The following is a 17876-nucleotide window of genomic DNA, read 5'->3' on the forward strand; positions in this document are numbered from 1 at the left end:
AGAGCGCCTCCCAGTCGAGGCTCCCTCTTCGATCAAGACTGGCTGTTGTGAGTGGCCCGTCGAGGAATCCGAGCGGGCCCGTCTCCGGTCACGGCGCCTGTGGGATAATTACGTTGAGGATGAGGAGCAGACGGAATGTGGGTTCCAAGTCCGCCCTCCGCTCCCCCCAGCCCAGGGTGCGGTCCTCAGCCCGCAGAGGGCGCTCTTCCGTTGCCCAGGTCCAAGTCTCCGTCGGGCTGTCGAAAAACAATGTCTTGTTTCCAAACACCACTTGCAGGCGAGCCAGAAAGAGGAGCCGATACTGAATGTTAAGTGCCCTCAATTTTTGCTTAACCTCTCCAAAAGAGCGACGCTGGCCCTGGACCTCGCGGGTGTAGTCTGGGAAGATCATGATAACACAATTTTCATGGTGGAGCCGCTGCTGCTTGCGAGCTTCAGACAAGATGGCGTCTCGATCCTTGAAATTAAGAACCTGCATTATGATCGGGTGGGGAGGTGCACCCATCACTGGTTTGGAGGCCAGGGACCGGTGAGCCCACTCAATCACGAACCAAGGAGATCGAGAACCCCCGGGGACCCATGACCTCAGCCACTTCTCTAGGAAGTCCACCGCACGGCCCTGCTCCACTCCCTCCGGGAAGCCCACCAGCCGGAAGTTGTTGCGTCGGGACCTGTTTTTGGCGTCTTCCGCCCGACGATGCAACTCCTGAGCGTGGGACTGAAGACGGGCCACCTGCCCCTTAAGTTGCTGCATGTCATCCTCACAGTGGAGATCCTGGTTTCAGTCTATTTAATCCAGGCATTCGCGTTGCGGAGGTCCTGCCTGATAAGAGATTGTTGGAAGCTCTTTTTTTTGCTTTTGACACTAGATTCGCATCTGGTTTTCCTGGATCTGAATATCATCGTACGTAACGGTACCCTGGCAACGACCACCCATTTTAAACCAACAGCAAGAAACTGCCTCCTAATCTACGACAGCTTCCATCCAAGACAACTCAAAGACAACCTCCCTATCGGAAAATTCTTAAGACTGAGATGGAACTGTACCGAGAAGGAGGACTACAATATCCAAGCAAAAGATCTGTCTAAAATTTTAAGACAATAACCTAAACATCTAGTGTCAAAAGCAAGAAAAAGAGCTTCCAACAATCACAGAGAAGCACTCTTGGAACTCAACCAAAAAGTAATGACTCTAAGACAAAAGACCAATTTGCATAACAACTTTTAATATCGCATCAGACAGAGTTACAAAGATAGTGAAGAAACACTGGCGGACGCTGAATAGTGGTAACCTGTACATACCAAGACCTATGTTCAGCTACAGAAAAGGCAAGAATCTAAGAAACTATCTGGTGCACACACGTCCTAAAAACATCACAGCAACAGAAGGGCCACAACGCCATTTACACCCACTACCACAGGGCCACTATCCGTGTAGTAATTGTAGTGTATGTCACCTAACTTCAGCTACCAAAAAAGTTGAATTCAACAACGAAATGACTTGGGAACTAAGAAGTTTCACTAACTGTAACACAGCAGGTGGCGTGTATCTGATTACCTGCACCTGCAATCTCCACTACGTGGTGATGACCACTAGAAAGGTCAGCACTAGGATAGTGGAACACCGAAGCAACGTAAGGTGTAAGCGTGCAACTACAAAAATGACAACCCATTTCTTAGAGACACTACACACCCCTAATGATATGAGATGGGTGGTCCTGGAACACATTAAGTGTCGTGAAAACCTAGAAAAGAGGCTCCATGAGAAAGAACAGCGCTGGGTTTTTTAATTACACTCAGATAGCCAGGGCCTCAATGATAATATCCCTGGGGACAGTTCACATAAAGAACCCTAAAGAGTCAAATCTATCGCCCAATAATGAACTGAACTACGGCCAGATTTGTTCCCTTGTCATTTCCCTACTAGAAGGCAGATCAATCATTGGGAAAATGTCACTTCCTACACTTCCCTTGGTAGACCATATGTACCCCCAGTCTTTCACCTACTACCGATGGGTTTACTAAATGTCAAATCATTTAGGGTGCTCAGTGACCACACTGTGACTACACTGCAGCTCTTGATAATATCTGCATTTGTGTGCATATATACCTCTATACCTACGAATGTTTCACAGTAAAAACAAGGCATCATGTAACATTAAGAGCCGTCCCACAGACGTTTTAACATCAGGGACCTTCTGTTTTATTTATTATTTTGTTGCCGTAGATTTTCACTACAGACCATTTCTGGCAGCACGATATACATTACTCGCATACTATACCTCCAAAAGGGCTGACACGATTATCAATTGGCGGCGACCATTTTGGATACCGTTTCCGCTCTAGTCTTATCGTCAATGACTGGGCGGAAACGAAAGCATAAATACTGGCACCCAATGCAAGACACGCTAAGATGCGGTCTTGAGGGGAACCAAGTAGGTGACACACCATGAGGAGATCTCCCATCAAGTAAGTCTTTTCTTTGCAGGCAGAGCAATGACCGGACATACGGCGGTCTCGACCACGGAAGCATCCGCATGGTCCACCGTACTTTAATCCAGAGAGTGAGAGGCCACTAATTGGGCTTTTCCCGTTTTTCTTTCGTTTTCCCTTTTCAGAATAAGATACACGAGAACCCTCTTCCCCCCCCCCCCCCCCCCCCCCCCAGACCATGGGGCACAATTTTGCTTACATTTAAGTATGTGATTACGTTCTCAGTACATACTGGATGTGATGTGTGTCATGTATGTTTTTAAGTTACGTGGTGTATGTTTTATTAATGTCACTCACCAGCACCACTTGATCAAACAGCATTGTGTTTTTCGTTCTAAACAGGCACGGCGAAACAATGAGTACTGCTAAGATTCACGCACCATAGAGGAGCATTATGTGTGTGACGACAACTTTACTTTGGCTTTAACCCACCAGCTCCTATTGGGGGGCATTTGTTCCCTTAACAATGTCTCTCTTTATCCCACAGATACTACTTGACATTGGTTGATCGTATGTATTAACGCATGCTTATTAGTTGCAGCATATTTTCTATTTTCTATTTACTTTTGAATACCTGATTGTAGGTCATTTAGGAGTGGCGTACACAGGGCTGAACCCTGTGTAGTCCTGACAAAGAGCCCTGGGGAATGCTCTAAACATGTTGACGTATACTAGGGATTCCTAAACCATCATAGCTAGGTTTTTCCAGTATCTTACCCCGTTTTTAGACATACCAACTAGGAGCAAGAATAAAATTATTTCGCCCACTAGCTAGGTGTTTTTAACTCACCTCTGTCCACTCCACTACACCACTGTACCACACATAGTCCTCACAAAAGTGCTCCTACGTATTTCTGCAAGTCGCAGCACGCCTCAGTTAGCAGCGGACTGAGATGGCCCCTATAATGAAGCCTGTCACCAAGGGGAAACCCTGGTGAGTGAGGGGACTCAAAAAAGAAAGTTTTCTTTCTTGCTGAATTTCTGGCTCAGATTGAGCAAAAATCGATCCCTTGTTGCTAGGTTCTTTACCAGACATATTTACTTTTTTAACCAGTTCATAAGCCACAGCAACTGAGCAGCTAAGTAATAGCCTTAATAGTTGGGAAATCCTAGGCCTTCCTCATCTAAGGGAGGGATTGCTTTCCCTATCGCTAGGCGTCTACACCCAGTGCCACACCATAGCCTACACTGAAAGCCTTTTAGCTCCTTAAAAACATACTCTTCAGTAGCACTGGTAGGGCCGTGAAGAAATAGAGCAAGGGTGGTGAAATCAGCATTTTGATTATCGCCACTGGGCCCAGAAGAGAGAGAGGCAGTTTATTCCAGAATGAGATGAATATTTGGTGGCCGTCATCACCCTGTCAATGTTACCTGATATAAGCTGATCATATGAGGGATACACCAGTACACCTGCATACCTGAATGTCAGTGGTTCCTATTTCATCGTGGCTTTATGCTGCGGTAGGCTAGAGTGATCTACGTCTGGATGAAATTGAAAGAGGCAGGACCTGTCCCAGTTGGCATGTAAGCCTGAGTTAGTACCAAATGTTTCTAGTAGCTCCATTATTTCAGGGATACTAGTTGGTCGATCCTGCGTCTGCATATAAGAAGATCATGTGTGTGGTACTGGCAAGTCATATGCCCCAGCACAGAGTTACTGAGTATACACATTTGGGTCGATAGCATGGAAATATTGTGAGCCCGAAGACCAGTCTAATTGTGCATTTTAAATGTTACATAGTGCACTATTTACAATTCACTACATTTTGGGGTGTAAGAAGTACTCCAAGTTTAAGGCTGATGTGGGTGGCAGAGGTGTGTTTAAAAGGAGGTTGTAGATTAAGGACAAAGTCTGTTCTAAAAAGTCTGTGAGAAAGGCCGAAGGTGCTATTGACAACACATTAACCCCTAGTGGATATCTGGCCTGGAGCCCATGTTAAATAGTTGTATTCAGTGGCAAAGACACATTTTTATAAGTCGTGAGTGTTTATTTCCAGATCTTCTCTAAGAGTTTCAGGCATTGCATATTATTAAATAATGTAGAATGTGGGGGTGGCTTACTTAGAGGTGGTTTATCTCATACTTGTGTTGTAAGCGGTAAACAACCGTCACCCCGCATCCGTCACCCCGCATCCGTAACCCCGCATGTTGTTACAACGCGGTCATAACAACAACCGTGTTGTGACAACGCATACCATTACCCCCAAGACGTTACAACGACTTGCGGAGGGGGCAGAAGGTTTTGGATTTAAAATCCAACACCTTCCCTACAGTCCGCACAGACTGCAGTTGGACTAGTAAATTTTACTATTACAACATCCAGCGTCCCCCTCCGCAAGTCGTTGTTACGACTTGCAGGGTAATGGTATGCGTTGTTACAACGTGGTCGTTGTAACGACCGCTTTGTAACAACATGCAGGGTAATGGTATGCGGGAAAAAGAGGCATATTCGTTGTAAGCAGCATTCTAAAGTTGTATGCCATTATGCCCATCTCAGGAATGTGTGTAGTGTATGTTACTAAACTATCGAGAGTTGTGAAAAGGGCCTGACAGAAGAGGTGTTTACAGTGACAAATGCATACCTTAAAATTGCGGGTCATGTGAAGTCTTTAGGAGGGTAATCCCATTAAGGTGAATACAAAACTGTCCAAAGGTGTAGCATGTTGAATTACCTCAAGTCCACAAACCTTATAGACTGGTGTCACAATTGTATGATGGCATCAATTATGTAATTTGTGATGTCAACAGTGATGTCACCAATGATGTGATTTAACTTGTCATGAGTAATGTAATAAGCGAAATCATAAGCAGTGCATAGAAGGGTTACGTCAGTTAACTATAACTAGTGAATTTCAGATTTATTTGTTTTTTAAATGTTAGTTTTTCCTTATTTCAACATCTAACTATAGTGTCACATTCACCTTTGTGTGTGTGTGTGAGAATGTGTGTGTAGTGTATACAATGATATGGCACTAGAGACATATATGAAAAACTGTATTACAAATTACGAATTGAGAGAGAAACAAGGATACATAAAGATGGAGAAAAAGTGACATCAAGTATTAAAACATTTCTCAAGAAGTTGACAGTTCAGGGAACAATAAAATAATTTGAAGAAGCTGAGCTGGCTAATGGACAGTTAAAGAGTTCAGACTCTTGCCTGCCCCATGAAGGAGCAGGCATTAAAGGATCTTTTCCTCATACATATGCTCTGTAGTCAGTAGTTTATTTGGCTTCTAATCATGCGTGAGCCCCCAAAGATGGACCCTTTCTACAAGAGATAATTAGGGGTACATAGTGCCTGATTTAGATCTTGGCAGTAATGGTCTCATCGTCACTTTTTCTACGGATTCACCTTCTGCCCGCTCTATTTACATACTGGTGGTTCGACGGATGAAAGACCGCTGGAGTGCCGCCAACTCCACCAGGTATGTTCACCCAAGTCGATGGCACAATAGGCAAAAGCGGCTGTCGGAGCGAGGGCAGCTAGTTTGTCTGCCGGACAATCATGATGTGCTCTCCCGCCGACGTGACTGTGTTGGTAAACCACTCCTGAGTTAGCGGAAGGGTTTTAAGGTAGAAACTCACCTTTTCTTACTTTCACACTTCCTTTTCTGCCATTGCCCCTTTCTTCCAAGTCCTGCCCATACTGCTGCTTGATGACAAACAAAATGAACACTGTTGTGTTCGGAATCAACTGTAAGCTCCACTTTTACCTGTTAGCTTTTGTGTTGTCGGTTAACATTTACACTGGACTCGTGCATTTTTAAATCTCTCTTACAAACATTAGCATACCAACGTGCAATGCATATGTGTGTGTAATGTTGACATTCAAGAAATTTGAAGAAACACACCTGTATGATTTACATTGTATTTCTAAATTTTATGCAAGCAGCCTTCACAAAAATGGACACTTACACAAAAAAAGATATCAATCAATAAGTAGTCACCATACAGGTGTGTTTAAAGAAATTTCGAAAATTGTCAAATTACAAACATATACATTACACATCATTGGGGTAAGTGCAATGTAACATGATGGAAAAATTGCACTAGACAAGGTGTAACCTTTACCTTATAAATTACCTTTAAAATCAATGTCAGTCCCAAATTTAAATCATTCAACATATCCATCCATGTAACAGTTCCACTTTTCTAGTGCAAGTCCTGTATTGTATCCAAATTCAATAGTCACATTATTTTGAGGTTTGTTTATTCTTATCAGTGATCAAGGTGAAATAAACACACCTGTAGTAACACTTCAAAACATAATTTCAAACATCAATTTGTTAGCGCAACTGTCCATTATCATGATGAATTGCTGCAACTAAATACAAATGACCATCACATACTATTTCAACCAGTGTATACACTTAATGGTAAATAAAAATATGTAATTTATATTTTAGTCGGAAACATTGCTAGGAATCAAACCATTGTAAAGGGAAATTCATGTCAGAACAAACTTGGTGAAATCAAAAGAGTTGTTTATTATACTAATGAGATACTTCTCTCAAAAAATAAATAAATAAAATAAATATAATTTTATTTACATCAATAGAATGGTGAAATGTGGTGTTGTGCTGTAGTACTAAACGTGCCTCCTATTGAACTGCTAAGGGGAACTTCCTCATGGAGGGGCATCTAGTGGGCACCGAGCAGGCACCTCAGTGATCTTTCTTGGGAGGGGGAATTGGGTTTGGGAGGGGTGGTCCTTGGTTTGGAGGGGTATATTTTGGTTTGAGAGGGGTACTTTTGGCTTTTCGAGGGGTGGTCTGCGGTATGAGAGAGGTGGCTTGTGTTTGGGGGGGTGGCTTGGCATTTGGGAAGGCTGGCTTCGGCTTTGGTAGGGTTCAAGGCAAGAGCAAATAATACATCTTCACAGGGAAAACGGCTAGGATGGTTGGAAAGGAGTTGGGTTTGGGAGATAGAGGGAGTGGCAGTAGGTGATGTGCGTGTGTCTGTTGAGGTTGCAGGCACATGTGGGCCTGGTGTATGTCATGTATGTTTGTGTGTGTGTTTCTTCCTAGGTGTATGTTGTACGGTTAGTGCGGAAGTTTGTGTCTTGTTGATCTTGGGGCCGATTCACTGAACTAATCTGAGACAAAATCCTAAACTTACTACTTTTGGTATTCACAGAAGGCATTTAGTAGTAGTAAAGTTAGGATTTTGTCTTAAGTTAGGATTTTGTCTTAAGTTAGGAATTTGTTTTAAATTAGGATTTTGTCTTGTAATGAAGGAGACGCCACCCCTTTTAGGGGAGAGGGTTTGGCCAACTGGGAGGAAGCAAGAGGAAGGTTGGAGATGGTTCACTGGGTGGCAGACAAGGATACAGTTGGTAAGGTTTGCCACCACCAGGGAGTGCACATTTGTGGAATCCTACGAAAATGATGCTGTGGAGCTGGTGGCCTCTTTGCACTCGCCTTGGCCTCCGTGCCACTAGTTCCCTCTGTGTTGGTGGTCTCAGCACCTAAACCACAGTGGCCAGCTGCTTCCCCGCTCAAGTGGCCAATGTCTCCTCTGCCTGCTCCTGATGATGCTGAAGTGACATATAGAATAGTTTTATTGAATCTGTATAAACAGAACTGATCATGAATTATGATCCCAAAACAGTTTCCTAGTTTTCATATTTCACCTGCTTCAAGACTCCTCTCAAACTTTGGCTCTACTTTAGCATAAGCACATGCATATAGGCAACATTTTCAGAAACCATTTGTTCACAGTTTTGTAATTCCCCATGACAGCTCACATATCATGTATGATCTCGTCTCTTATCCATTTTTATTTCTCTAAAGGAACTGTTTAACACTTCTGAATGGTTGGGCTTTGTTTTTTAGAATAGTGAACTTGTGTAACTAAAAATTAAATAAACCAAAAATACCTTTGTACAGTGTGTTTACAAGGCCCAGAAATCTGCATTATGTCATTCACAAAAAGTACAATATGAATCAATGTGTGATAACAAATGCTGCAAAGTTGTACCAATATTTGTATCAACTGAAATCCTTTTTCGTTTGAGCATTTCACAATGGTAACACTTACTTCAAGTAAATAAAGTATATTTCAAATGTAAAACATATTATATGGATTCCCCTCTGAAGCAGCTTAGCAGTGTATCACACACGTTGTACGTACCAGTACTGTTGAAGAAATTAAGAAAAATATTTTTGGGTTGATTCACAAATGACTTCTACAGCATAAGTAAATACAGAGACCTTGATAAATTTATAATGAACTTCAGTATAGAGCAAAAACATTTACAGATTTGATTCTTGAATATCTCTATTTATTTGAACTTTGTTTTACCACTGTGAAATTGTTTAACAAAACACGCTGGCTTTCACTATAGCCAGAAACTGGTACAACATCACAGTAAATATTACATACGCTGATTCATATATAAATTGTACATTAAATATTCAAATGTAATTCACAATATGCACAATATTACAATCTGATGCATTCCTACACTTGCCTAATGAGTTATGATTTGGGTCTCATTTTGAGTTTTCCAGATGGGATACTCCAACATATGTGTGATGAAACATTCCATCTCCAAAAGTCCCTTTAAGTGGCCCCTTTTTTCTATCATTGCTCTCTCACCTGGACATAAAGGACAATGAACAATGGGTTTAGGTATGTGTTACTCTGTCACCAATGTGTACACATTCCTGTCTGTGTTTCTGCAAGAATTGTGTGCCTATCACAATTATTTGTCCAAAAACAGACTGGCTTATGCACACATGTGTTAAAGAGTAAAACAAAATGCAAATCTGTCACTTTTTACATGTATGAAACATTATTTTGGATTCCCAACACATTTGGGATATGTTTTGAATCCATTAATTCTGATGTGACTAGGGATTTTGGCTCACATGCTCACTCTTGTTTGTGTAGCATCCCAACTTACTGATGTGACATTTGGAACATCCACTATGTCATATTTGCATATTACGCTATTTCACATGTAATAGGTCTAACAGTACATCATCCACAATAGTGAAGGAGCATCACTCCTGACACAATAAATACTAGTGGCATGTTTGGTACAACTGTTCCTTATGACATCAAACAACCTTATGTATATTTGTAGTTTTGGCAGTCATGTTTGCTCAGAACAGTCCTTTGGTAGTGAACAGAAATCAGGTGGTATCCTTTTCCATAAATTCATAGAAAAAGCACATCATCATACACCTTGTGCAAAACTTACACCTTCAAGCACTCTTCCTCTGCGTTGGACATGTGTCAATCTTAATGTTGATAGCTAAATTAGATGCTGTAACAAAATATTAGTTATTTAACATGTGTAACTCACTCTAGAACTTAACCCCTTGATGCTGTTGTTGGGCTTTTACCTGTCCATCAAGGTATGGCTAGGCCACAGCAGGTATGTGGGCTATTAGGGCAGGTCAGGGTGCAGTGTACGCACTTCCCACATTTGGAGGACTTGCCGAGCTGGACCTCTGATGACTTGTCGTATATGTCCTCCCACCTCTTGTGGCAATGGATGCTGTGCTGCTTCTAGACCCACCAAGGTCCATACTTTCTTGGCGATGACCTTCCATATTTCCTTTTTCTGATGGGCATTGATCTATATGGATGCAACAGAGGAAAGAAAAAAATATTTTGTGACTTGTTTGTCTGTATTGATGTAACAATTTTACTACATTAATCACAAGTATTACTCAAAAGCTGGTAGACATTACATTTTATTCTTCAATCTACCAAAATAAAGCAATAATTAAGACTTTTTTTGTAACATTTGACTATCCTTTGCCCTTGCCATTTGTGAAATTGAATAAATCCGGCCAGTGATATCAACTAGGCCAGGGGGCACCAACATTTTATGTAATGAGTGCTACTTCTCATCAATGATTCTTATTGTGACATACTGAAGACTACCCAACTTGCGCACTGTAACCAGATACTCTCACGCCCAGCTACATTGACTTGAATCCTAATGTCCATAGAGGCAGATACTATGGTTTGAAATACATATTATGACTGATGCCACTATCGAAGGGCTGCCATGTGTGTCAGTGAGAACTTGGTCTTTGGGGATGTATGAACATGTATGCCTATGAAGGGGATATATGTGTACAGGTTACTGAGAGCCTGTGAAATACAAACTGTTTGTGTGATTAATAAAAAAGCATTCAGAAACATCATTTTGTTCACAACTCCAATTTTGAGTTGAAGAGGAATTTTTTCTAAGAGTTCAATAACTTAGTGCAGGGAGTAAGATATGGTACCAAGAGCCTGATGTCAAAGAGACAGAAGTAAGCTACTGGGTAAAAGGTCACCTATGTAAGACCATTCTATCGTGTGGATGGAACACAATGTATGTAATCGGTATGTACATGATGGAAGTAACCTAATTTTTTATTTGTCTTCCATTAAAAATCATTCAGAAACATAATTTTGTTCACAACTCCAATTTTGAGTTGATGAGGAATTTTCTAAGAGTTCAATACCTTAGTGCTTCACCTCTGTGACTCAGCTCCAGCCTGGCCCACAAATCTAACTGAGCACTACTCTTTGTCAGGCCCTGCTATTTGCAGCCTGATGATCATGATATCTCATGAACACAGCTTTCCCTTAACTTTGAAATGAAAATATGACCTTGCACTCATGTGAAAAAACACCCAAGGCTAGAACTCTGAAGGTATCTTGGAGCTACTGGGATCGTCCAAACGATTGATTGGAGACACCTGATCTAGGCTGCGTAATATGTGGGATAATACACATATTAAACAATTGTCATTTGGTATGTAATTTTTTTTTTATCTATGTACAGTAGTAAAGAATATAAAATGTTTTCTATTTTTACATGCTGAGAGATAAATTTCTACATTGCACATGAAATTCATACATATACAAAGCTATATCTCAGATTACACACCAAATACAATGTAGGGCTCGAAACACGCAACACATACTAATGTTGTAGTGTTCTATAATCATAATGTGCTTAAAAACTCACACCATCATTGTTTTATGTAATGTAAAACATAAATGACACTTCACTTCAATCATTACACTTCACTCAGGAACTCAAAGGGACGTTCTAGCCTGTGTATTAAAAAAAAGGTTAGACAGATTGACAAATACATTTTAAACATGTGTCTGTTCCTCTGGTGACCCATAGAGCTAGCTGTACATGGACAGTAGCTCAATTGCCAGCAACTCCATCTCCTCTAGCAATAAGGCTGGGGCCTGTCACCTGCTCTACCTGGCATCGTGGCTTCCAGAGGTCAGAAGCAGCAGCAAATGTTGAGGAGGGCTTGTTGTCTGCAGTATTAGGAGGCAAGTGTGCTTTTTTTTAAACACCTCGTACATGTACACAACGTACGCGATCATCGATGACGTACACAACCATTGGCTGACTTACTTTGCTTTCACACACATTAGGCTATGGCTGGGTCCATCGTGGAGTTTCACACCCACTAGGTGGTAAACTTCAGCTGCAGTTGACTAATTCCAAATGTCCTGATGGAGAGGTCAGGCGGCCACCATTTTACATTGTGGAATAGTGTGTTTGTGACTGCTAAGTGCACCACCACCACTCAAAATGGTGGCTATTTTTTTTATATATCTAAAATGCTAATGTTCTTTATTTGTTTTTTATAAAAAAAGTGTAGTGTAGTGCCTTAATGTGGTTAGAAGTGAGATTTATGTGGTGGTGTTTATATCGCAGTTGACTGTATTTTAACAGAAACAAAAACAAGTAAATAATAATGTGTAAATAATACTTTGACAATGTATTATTCACACATTTTAAAAGGTTATAATTTACACATGTAATAAATGAGAATTGTAAAAAAATGTACACTAAACATAATAGGACTGTGTATAATCATTTAGTAAAAATGTATATGTATTGAAAGCTAGCTGTAAAGTGTGGTTCATTCTGAAAATATGTTAGCAAACATTTACAACAATTTTTTATTTTTCAATACAAACATATGAACCCAGGGAGAGTGAGGCGATGACAACCTCAAGCGTTTCAACCATTTCCAGACCTTGCCACCATGGAAGAACGGGATATTATCAAAATAATTTAGATATAATTGGCAAACAATTATCGATTTATGTCATCAGCTGCAGCAAGATCATCTGCCTCACAATATGAATCCCACATCAATACCACCAATTGTCAACATTATGGCAATACTCCATTTTGTGGCCATAGGATCATTCCAATATATTGTGGCAGTACCTGGTGGAATGTCACTACCAGCTTTCAGTGACGTGCTATAAGACGTTCTTTCTTCAGTGATAAGACACAACAGCTACATTCAGTTTCCTACAAACCAGGATTTTGACAATGTGAATAGGGATTTTTTGCCTTTGTCCACCTACCACATGTGTTAGGAGCAATTGATGGCACACATATTGCCGTAGTGCCACCACACACCAGAGAACAAATGAACTGCAATCAAATTAACTTCCGTGCAATCAATGTTCAAGTTGTCTGCTTACCAGATGTGTACATCACAAGTATGTGTGTGCGCTTTCCTGGCTCAACCCATGATTCTTTTGTACTACGGAACAGCAGCATACCCCTGCAAATGTCCCAACTTAGACCTGAGACTGCCTGGCTTGTTGGTAAGTACTATCTGCCATTATATTGTTTTGTTATTGTAAAGTGTAATGATAATGCTTATTTTTCATTCCATATAGGACACTCAGCTCATCCTAACTGACCATGGTTGTTAGCACCCCTGAGGCATCCAACAACGTCAGGGGAAGGCCACTTCAATGAGGCCCATGGAAGAACATGCAAGTTAGTGGAGTGAGTTATTGGGCTAATTACGGACAGATTTTGATCTTTGACTGGTGGAGCCCACTTCTACTCACCCAATAAGGTGTGCAAAATCACCATGACATGCTTGATGTTACACAACATTGCAGAGCGACGGAATGTCCCTGACATTTCAGATGAAGTGCCACTGGGTGAGGATGTTGAAATGCCAAATGAAGATGATAGTGGTGAAGAGGAAGGAATCGACATATGTCAAGATGTAATTAACAACTTCTTCACATGAGTGTAAGTATATCATTGCATTTTATTTTATTAAAGGTTAACCACATTTTTATGTAATGAGGATAAAACTGTGTGCTGGACATTTGTTTGCAAGGCCAAGTTAAGTGATATCTAGGGCAAAGATGTTTGTTGATTAAAGTCTTGACACATTGAATACTGTGTTAATTTGCATTCTTCATCTTTTTTTAATATCCTTTTTATTAGAGAAAACAACAAAAAACTAACTCAGCATTACAGTAGATAGCATATTGGTATTCGGGTACATCACCGGTATTCTGCAGCTCTCATTCCCTCTGGCGCAATTCAACTGTGGGAGACGGACATATCGCACCGCGATATGTATTCCACACCCCCCTACTTTCGGTCCCATTTATTAGGGCATCCTCTGTTTTTGAAAAGGTGAGTTCTCTTCCCCCATCCTTGCCAGACTGGCCGTGATCCCCTTCCAGAATTTCTGTATGGCTGGACAGACCTATAGTGGGTGGTAAAAGGTCCCTTCTTGTGCACAGTGTCATTAACAAATTGTGTCTGTTCTCCTCCCCATTTTGACGAGAACTCCCGCTGCGAGATAGGCTCTATGCCGGATTTTAATTTGGACCAATTTCAATCTCGTGGGGACAGCTATTTTGCGAGGGGAGGCCAGCGCATCCCGCCATTCTTCATCTTTTAGTTCACCTCACATTTGCTTCCCACTGTTGCCTAAGGCGTGTTAGTAAGTCTGGTCTATTATTGATCAATTTCTGGTAGGTTAGGAATATGGCTTTCCTAGGCATTTGGTTGAGTAGCAATCTGTCTTCTAGTGGGGAAGCCTCCGGAAGAGCTTCCTCACCGTGGATTGTGGGCCTCAGGGCGTGACTGATTTGCAGGTATCTGAAAGTTTCGGACTGCGCTAATTGATATTCCTTTGAAGTTCGGAGAAAGAGTTTAGCCCATTTCTACTCCACAAATCCCCCACCGATGAGATGCCTGTGAGATCTCACTTGTCAAACCCGGGGCAGGTGCCTAATCCGCTAATCCATTCGGTCTCCCAGAGTGGTATTGCTTGTGTGATTTTCTTGTGCCACCCCATTTTTTTGTTGACCATGTGCCAGCTCTCTATAGTGCGTGCTGTAGGGCTCGTGAGGTATTGGTGCTTGGGATCCGTATACAGAGCTTTGCGGTGTCTACCCCTCCCCATCAGCCAAGCATCTGTCTGATGGCTTGGATCGGTATGCGGGCCACGGCGCCATCGATTTATTACCGTCAATTGAGACACCCAGTAGTATAATTTCAGGTCGGGTAGGGTGATCCCGCCGTCGGACCATCCCCTTGTCAATTTCTGCACTGCGATGCGCGGTGACCTCCCATTCCACAACAGTCTCCGCATGACCCTCTCAATGTTAGTAAAGTAGGAGTCTGGAACTCTGTAGAGGGTATTTTGTAATGTGTATAAAAACAAGGCAATGCTTGCATTTTCAAAAAGGGCCGCCCCTCCCAGGGGAGTCAGGGGAAGGGTTCGCCAATGTCGGAGGTCTACCTGCAGGCGGGTCAGGGGCCCTTGCGAATTAGCGTCATAGAAAAGTGATGGGCCACGGGTCACATAGAGCCCTAAATAGTGGAACCCCTCCATTGCCACCAACACCTCACAGCCTCTGGGGATTCGTGGTGTAGAGCCGTGAATCAGGAACAATTTGGATTTAGTCCAGTTTATGGGATAACCTGAGTGGTTTCTGAAGATTGGAATATGTGGCAGGTGCGATTAATTGATTCTGTCGGGCTGCTTTATATAATAGAATCTCCCTTTTTGCGGACAATATCCTGTCTTCGAGATGTTCTGTCCATTTTACTCCCCTTATCAGAGGGTCCCCCCTCACCCACACTGCCAGCGGTTCTCGGCCCAATGCGAAGATAAGCGGCGACAGGGGACATCCCTGACAAGTGCCCCTACTGAGTTGGGAGGCCGTCATAGCCATCGCAACCAGGCACAGAGGAGGAGAGAGGCAGGGGACTCCATCTACCACCCTGCAACACGGCCGCTACCGCCAATGCTGTTTTCCCGTGCCAGGAGGCGTTCCAATCCAGCTCGGGGCTCCCGCAGTACGGAAGCCCATTATAGCCAGCCAACCAGGCACTAGGCACAGAGGAGGAGAGAGGCCGGGGACTCCATCTCCCACCCTGCAACGCCACCGCTAACGCTGCTTTCCCACATCAGGAGGTGTTCAAATCCCGCTTGGGGCTCCCACAGCGCGGGATGAGGGCTGAAACACCCAGGCAAAGCCCTGGCCAAGGGCAGGCGTGTCCACGCCCGTCGGAGCCCGGAAGAGGCTGGGCTGGTCCACCCCCTAACATCTGCTCTCCAAGAGGTACGCTATTGAGTTCTTACTTGTTTATTTATTGCAACTTTATGTTGTGGCTGGGTGTTATCTTCAAGCTTGCCCTGACTGTTTGTATCCTTGCTGCCTAAAGTGACCAGTGCCTAGGGACACATGGACAATATCAGGGATACCATCTAATACTATCTGACGGTCCCATTGATACGATTGTTCGATTTTTTTCTTGGGCCTAACGCTTCCTGTACTAGTGTTGTATAACAGTGCCCTGTAAAAAATCATTATTACTTTAATCATGGGGAAGAGGAAGGCAGCTAAGGAGTCCACTGCTGCCATTAAAACAAAATAGACCAAAAGTCTAGTTAAATCTGCTGGTGGCAACTGTGTAATTGATCAAATTGACAATTTAATAGATGAATGTGAGGATTTGTTACACTCCGACGCATCAGCATCGCGAGAGACCTTAATAGCTGAGGATCCAACTTTTACTGCCCAGCCGCACATACCAAGCATGTTTGGAAAGGCAACCACACAATCTATGGTTACGGCTGCTACCCAGGGGAAGCCTCCAAGCACGGATATGCCAGACTTGTTTCATCTACCTGTCACAGCTGATATTGTCATTGTAGTAATCGTTTTTTACCATTGTCTAATCTAGTTGATGATGTTCCTGTCTCTGACCCCCCTCACAATCTCTTTATGGAGACTACGTTATTAGGACCCCCAGCTCATACAAGTAGGGAGTGCATTGTTTTAATTAATGAATTGAGAACCGAAGTGGGAGAGTTAAAAACTGCTATTTTTAGCTTGACCTCTATATTGAATAAGCTTAAATGTGCAAACGTTATTGATAAACCAGTTATCCAGCATAGCCAGAACCACACCCTCAGTACCCTCAGTACTCCCAGCAAAATATTAGAGCCAGTTCTCGACAACAATGAAACAATAGTGCTCCAAGTAATCCTAGTCTATTTAATTCCCGCCAACTGCAGTAACCGAATCCTTCAAGGAATTGTAATCCCCATTATGATACAATTAATAGAAGGCGGAATTATATCTCTGCCCCTTGCCCCAGAAATATGCGCATTGATTTAAAAAGGAAGGTCGCTGTGACCAAGGTGCTTAAACTACAGTCCTACACCAAGTTTGAATCTGAAGAGTCTTTGATTAATAAGGCTATCCATTGGATTAGGCACACTAGAGGCTGTCGCTCGGTTATTCGAGAAGACATTCTCTGTGCTCAGAGGAGCTCTCCCAAGAACTCAGTTTTCGTTGCTATAGAACTTGCAATAAAAGATGCTAGGATGGTAGATGAGCTAGTGGCCTTAGATATCAGGATGAATCCCTCAAACAATTCATCCATTAGATTTAAGTATTGCAGGCCAGGAGCTGATGCACCACAGGGCTTTGAACTAAGGTGGGGCCTTCATCCCAACTACAAGATGTGGATTGACTTAGGCATATTATCAGCTTCTCATCTCCTACCCCTGCACCGTCTTACCCAAAATGCAGCAGTATATGCACAGTAAAGCCAGATAATATTACCCAATTACAACCATTTAGTAGTAGTGCAAGGGACAAATCTAATGCGAATATTTTAGTCTGTGGCCAAAGATGGAAACAAAGGCTCTAGGCACCCCATGCCAGACCAAACAGCTTACAAAAGTGGTTTAATTCTTAAACCCATGGGAGATAGTTACACTGCTGAACCGCCTACTAGTAAATTGCACCCACCAGTCAATGCCGGAACATTACCTAATAATAGCATTAGTATAGCCAAGGTCGCGTTCCCGTTGCAATCATATTCATCTACCTGATTGTCCTATTTGACTAGTGACAACGTGCCGTTATGTAACGCAGACACTCACGGATGTCTACCCATACTTAACAACGAGGTAAAAAATAAATTAAGCTTAATCTCTTGGAATCTGGTGGGGATCCACTCTAAGCTGCAAGACCCCAAATGGTATTTTTATATAGGCAGAAATGATATCTGCATCTTCCAAGAGACTTTGTCTGTGGACAGG

General features: G+C 42.4%; 1 long non-coding RNA gene across 1 annotated transcript in view; it reads left to right on the forward strand.

The window, feature by feature from the left end:
- LOC146856015 (uncharacterized) overlaps positions 1-13391 on the forward strand; it is a 230141-nt gene extending 216750 nt beyond the window's left edge. The window contains exon 3 of the long non-coding RNA XR_014980896.1: positions 13177-13391. This is a non-coding gene — a long non-coding RNA (uncharacterized LOC146856015). The remainder of the gene's footprint in view (positions 1-13176) is intronic.
- The last annotated feature ends 4485 nt before the right edge of the window (positions 13392-17876 follow it).

This window comes from Triturus cristatus, chromosome 4_1 (assembly GCF_964204655.1).
Source record: "Triturus cristatus chromosome 4_1, aTriCri1.1, whole genome shotgun sequence".
NCBI classification, from domain to species: Eukaryota; Metazoa; Chordata; class Amphibia; order Caudata; family Salamandridae; genus Triturus; species Triturus cristatus.